At 42.8% G+C, this 5,833-nt stretch overlaps 1 non-coding gene across 1 annotated transcript; it reads right to left on the bottom strand.

Moving 5' to 3' along the window:
* Nucleotides 1-809: 809 nt before the first annotated feature.
* On the bottom strand, nt 810-881 carry TRNAA-CGC (transfer RNA alanine (anticodon CGC)). Its single transcript has one exon. It is a non-coding gene; the product is annotated as a tRNA-Ala (tRNA).
* Between the last annotated feature and the right edge of the window lie 4,952 nt (nt 882-5,833).

The raw sequence follows: 5,833 nt of genomic DNA, 5'->3' as shown, positions 1-5,833 counted from the left end.
TTGTTTGCACACACGAAGCAAGCCTTTCTCTGTCTTTTAAAACTTGGTTTTTACACATTTTCTACATCTTTGTTACACAAATTAACCTCAAAAGGAAATGAAAATAGAACTCATTTTGATACATCTACTCGATGTAGATCATGTTTAGAAACAAAGTAGTCATATAATTTTTACCGGCTTCTTGTTTATAGCACAGTGTTTGTTTTAGGAAACAAGAAACTCATACATCTATCTATTCTTACCCTCTCCTCCTATCCCCACAACCACACACACACACACACACACACACACACACTCGTGCTGCCCCTTTGGGCTGCATCTTTCCCCAGGATCTTTGGCATGACATTAACTCACATAACCCACTTTATGACTTTTCTTAAAGTTCTAAAAACAAGTGTTAAAAATGATTACAGAAGACAACTGAGGTGATGCAAACTTTATTTAACACTTCTTGAAGTGGACAGTGTCCTTTCAGAGAACTTTAGAATGGGGTAGAAGGCAGGATAAAGACTAAAAAACATGGAAGTGACAAATAGATGGGCACAGCTGACCATTGGAGAACAGATGCTAAAAGAGAGCATACATTTCTTTTTCCCCTGAAGTTGCTCTTGTTTCCATCCTGCCCTTTCCGAAGAGACCCAAGAAAACTCACTGAGAAGGTGGTGGTTAGAAAGGCCGGCTTCCTGCTTCCAAAGGAGGAGACTCTGATGGGTGTGGGCCCTTCCTTTGATCCTCTTCTCTTCTGCAGGTGTGAGCCCCAGGGGGAGAAATGCATGAACAATAAATAAAAGAAAAGAGAAAATGCAGAGTGGAGGTGCCGGGGATTGAACCCAGGGCCTTGTACATGCGAAGCACACGCTCTACCACTGAGCTACACCCCCTTTCTTCCCCTCTATATCTCCTGATTTGTGAAATACTCTATTTTCCCATTTTCAAACTTTAAGAATTGGCCTGCAGAAAGTCTACTGGGTTAAGTTTCACTATGTTTGATATTACTAAACTGGACAGTATTCACAGTCTTCTCTGGGTAACTAGATTGTAATCTGAATGGTGCCTTCTCTCGTCTGAAGGCCTCCCCACCTGGGTCACCTGCTCCAGGGGCTGCTCACCAGCAGAGTGTTGGCTGAGGGCTACTTGCCTCCACCAGGGAAGTTCCAAGGACTTCTCCTGCAGTGCCCGCGGTGGTGAGGTTTGGGATGGACGCGCCCCCCGGGGCCTGGGCAGCTGTGGCCGCAGGTGAACCAGAGACTGAACAGCGCACCTGTTGGCGCAGCTGGCACATACTTGGCACGGGTCCTGTCTGGTTGGTTCCCCTCTCTTTCTTTCTTTCTTTCTTTCTTTCACTCTCTTGACCATTATGTCCACAAGGGGTTTTACAAACAACAGCTTCAAAACTATCTCCACTGTAAATTCAGTGATACCCACCTCCCCCGCCCCCCACACACACACAACTGGAGGAATGACCAGGGGCGAAGGCAGGCCTGGGGCAGCAGAGCAAAGTTGGGGGACCAAGTGAGGCGGGCAAAGCCTGCAATAGACAGGGATGTTGGAGAGATGAAGTCAAAGAGCCCTGGAAAGCTCCAAGTGGTGCCATCCATGGGCTGGAAAATTCAGGGGAAGTCCTGGACACCTCAAAGCAAGTAGGATTGGCTCACCTATGAAAGACAGAGGAAAGGGCCATTTGCTCTGAAATGCTTGCTTTCAGCTTAGCTAGTGTCACCAACAATCTACTGACTGATGCCAAAAACATAGGCTCTCTTCATCCCAGAACCTCTTGTAATATTGGCAAGTGTATTTCAGGCAGACTTTCATTTAAAGACTTCACAATGTTATGTGTCTACTAGTGAAGAGAAGGAAAATTGGAGGCTCCTGGTTCTGACTGTATTCCAGAATCCTCTGGAAGATTTACCAGAGACAGTGAACACAGAAGAATATTTGCAATCAGGTGACACGCTGTGGGAAGAATTGGTTGACGTCTTTTATGGACTTTCCAAACCGGAATCTAGGACGTTTAGGCCTTTTATGTTCAGCTTTCCTGACTTATGTCCACCACACCTCTATCTTCATTCATGAACACTAACAGTTTTCTCAACTTGCTGCTCAGAAAGCACTGCATTCTTTGAGAACCGTTTTTCCCCTGCTCCCTCACCCTGGAGATGACACCCTGCCACAACTGGTGATTGATCTGGCCAACAGACAACTCCTTCCCTCCTTCCCTCCCTTCCTCTACGTGTGTATAAGGAAAATGAGAGGAGACAAAAATCAATGGGTACGTTTGCTGTTCCTCAGCCTTCACACAGGTTCAACTGAGAATACAAAAGAAAATTTAACAAATATTCCATAATGGCCTGGTTTTTTTTATTTGCTCTTTCCTTTAAAAAAAAAAAAGTATTTTATTTTTCAATAATCTGTACACCCCACCTGGGGCTCAAACCCACAATTCTGAGACCAAGAGCTGCATGCTCTACCACCTGAGTCAGCCAAATGCCTCTGGCTCTTTGTTTTTCCTCCTGTTCCTTAGTGAGCTGTGAACCAGCAGGAAGGAACTTATTCATGTGGTGATAGCATGCTTATTCCTTTCCTTTCCAGAGATCCTAAGTGAGCATGATCTTTCTCTGTCTCTCTCCTTCTTCTCTTCCTTGTACTGATGCAACTTGAATGTGTACAATGTTGGAGGGGAAAGAGAAAGGCTGTATTGAAGGAACCCAGGAATAAACCCAGACTCTCCTACACATTGAGCCTCTGTTCCCATGGAGCTGCGCACCTGGATAGACCCTACACTACAGTAAATCCCTACAATGGACAATTGCCCTGATTTCTGGATTAGTATAGGATCAAACAGTTGGTAGAACAAGATTTACTGTATTTAACTTCACTATTTCACAAAATCCTAGCCTGAATCTTTTTTTAACCTTTGCCGTGAGAAGGATATCAGAATGCTAGATCAAAGAACATTAATGCCACTAAGATCCCCCCAGACTAGCCCACTCCTAGGTCTGCTCACCAAAGGACTACTGGAGCATCAGTTCCAATTCTGCACCAGGGAGAATCCCAGGTGGAATGTTTACTTCTGTCTCCAATTTTCTTTTCTTCTAACTTCTGTTGGGGAAGACCCTGTTAAAATTAAATACAAAACAGAGACTTGAAAATTGAGCAGACAAAACAATTTAAGCCACAGATCCAAACTAGGTTAAATTGGTAATTCTAGCTTATCTCATGAATACAAGTGAAACATAGGTTATTTCTTGTAAATGCCTCTGATAATCGTAAAAAAAAAAAAAAAAGTCATCTTCCTAAAACTGGTGTAAAATAATCAGTTATAAGCAATTCCCTGATGTCTGGAACCCCCACTGCAATAACCAATCACTGCAAAAAATTAAACAACTTCCTCATTTTTACCTTATCAGCCATTCTGTGATGTCATGCCCTGAGCTTCATACCAGCTCTAAATCTGAAAGCTCCTAGTTCATGAGCTATTATTATATTCACAATAAACTCTTACTAAATACTATTTTATTGATTTGGTGGTTTTAATTTTGCTATTCAAATTTTTTGATAACCCATGAGATTAGCATTAGAGAATATTAGCAGTGTGTTATTTTGGGGGAATTAGGTCCCAATGAGAGAAAAGATAAAAGTGGAACAAGGTAATAACATTGGTGAGAAATGAAGCATGATGAGTGACATGAGTGCCGATCTCAAAATTTAGGCTTCTGTGGGGGAGATATGGCAGAAGAGGAATGAATTTATCACAAAACTTGGTCATAAATGAAGAACAGTGTGTTTTTCTATTGTCACCACTCTAGTAATCCCTGGGGTAGACCCAGTTAGTGGAAGTTTCAGGTCTAGTTCAGGAGACCCCTTACAAAGAAGAGGGGAGGGATAAGGAAGGAAAAGCTACAGCTTATTACAGAGCCTCGTTTGGACAGAATTCTCCCCTAAATAAAGCACAAAGAGGCAATATGTAAGCTGAGACACTACGTTTTGTAAAGCCTTTGCAAAAATCTAAGACCTTATAACATCTCCATAGGCCTAGAGAAGTCCTCAACTTCATCACATACAACACAAAGAGTAGTCCTGAGTTTGGCCAATATTTTGTGTGACAGTCAAGTCCCACAGGAACTTTGTTGTTGTTTTTAAGACTGATTTTGAGAAAGAGAGAACACTCAAGTGGGAGTGGGAGGGGCACAGAGAGAATCTCTAGAAGACTCCCCACTGAGTATAGAGCCCCATACAGGGATCAATGCAGGGCAGGGCTCAAAGTGAGGCTCAATCCATAACCCTGAGATCATGACCTGAGCCAAAATCAAGAGTTGGTCATTCAGCCAGCTGAGCCACCCAGGTGCCCTTCCCACAGAAACTTTAGAGGAAGATCTAAGGCAACTTGGACAGTGAAGAGACCAAGAGGAGTTGTCTGTAGGCCAGAAGCAGTCAGTAATTTCTATGATTTTAAAGTCTCCCATGTGATTCTGTTAATCAGCTGGTTTGGACACCACTAGCCTGGAAAGTCAAGCACCTAGAAATTGGATTGGATCAATTTATTAGGAAGATTTCATCCAAAAAGAGATGTATTCGTAGAAGGTTCACTCTATCTTTCTTCCCATCTTCTGAATTCAAAAGAAAAAATGGACAAGGTCCCCTTCCTCCCAGAGAAAGAGAAGGTGCTTCCCACAGGGAGATCTGACTTGTAGAGTCCAACACTGTCATGGCTTTGACAATGCCTGGCTGCTCTTTATGTTGCTGGATAAACAGTGTGAGCATGCCTGGACTGGTCTGGGGTCCCTCTGTGCAGGAGCCCCTGTTACAGGTAGCTCCCACAAAAAACACAAGAAGCCAGCTTTTCTGAAACCCTGTATGTGGTTATGTTGGGAGGAGTGTTGAATACTTGATTCAGGCTTAAACATCTCCGGTATAAACGGGAGCAAAATCAGTGTGGAAACCCAGAATAAAGAGAAAGTATGAGATTAAAATCCACTTGATTAGATTTCTATGATTTCTTTGCCTATGAAGTAGCAAAGATCAGCTGTTGGTGGTTTACTCTTTTTAAAAAATTTTTTTTAAAGATTTTATTTATTTACTCATGAGAGAAACAGAGAGAGAGAGAGAGAGAGAGGCAGAAGCAAGTTCCAAGCAGGGAGCCCATTGTGGGACTAGATCCCGGGTCTCCAGGATCATGCCCTGGGCTGAAGGCGGCGCTAAACCTCTGAGCCAGCCAGGTGCCCTAGTTTACTCTTTTAATGTGAGATTTCAGTGTTTAAACCCCTGTTAAAGCTAGTCTTTCTGTTCACCTACATATCTCTAATTCTTAGAAGCTAATTGAAACCTGGCTTTCTCTTACAGTGTGCACCTCCTTCCATATAACTTCCTATTTTCTCAACTGGCTCTTTTTTTTTTCTTTTAATTTTATTTATTTATTCATGAGAAACACAAAGAGAGGCGGAGACACAGGCAGATGGAGAAGCAGGCTCCATGCAGGATCTTGCCCTGGGCCAAAGGCTGTGCTAAACCACTGAGCCACCCGTGCTGCCCTCAACTGGCTCCTAAAGTCAAGATTTTGAGGGAGCAAAACCAGAGTGCAATAGAATAAGAAAACCATTGGTCAAATGTAGGCAACCCAGCAATTTTTGTACTCTATCCTCCCATAGTAGGCAAAAAGACAATTTTAGAGAGTCTTACAAGGTTTAGATAGGTAAACAAAAGAGTGAATTTAGGCATGAAAATGGAAAGATTTGAGAGAACAAGAAAGAACATTGATTGACACAGGACTTGGAGCCATGTTGGATTTGGGGAGTAAGGGATTCATCTAAGAAGATCTCCAGGTAGCTTATCCAGA

Source organism: Canis lupus, chromosome 37 (assembly GCF_048164855.1).
Source record: "Canis lupus baileyi chromosome 37, mCanLup2.hap1, whole genome shotgun sequence".
In the NCBI taxonomy this organism is placed as follows: domain Eukaryota; kingdom Metazoa; phylum Chordata; class Mammalia; order Carnivora; family Canidae; genus Canis; species Canis lupus.
The sequence above is the reverse complement of the archived record's forward strand: the minus strand, read 5'-3'. Positions and strand labels throughout refer to the sequence as shown.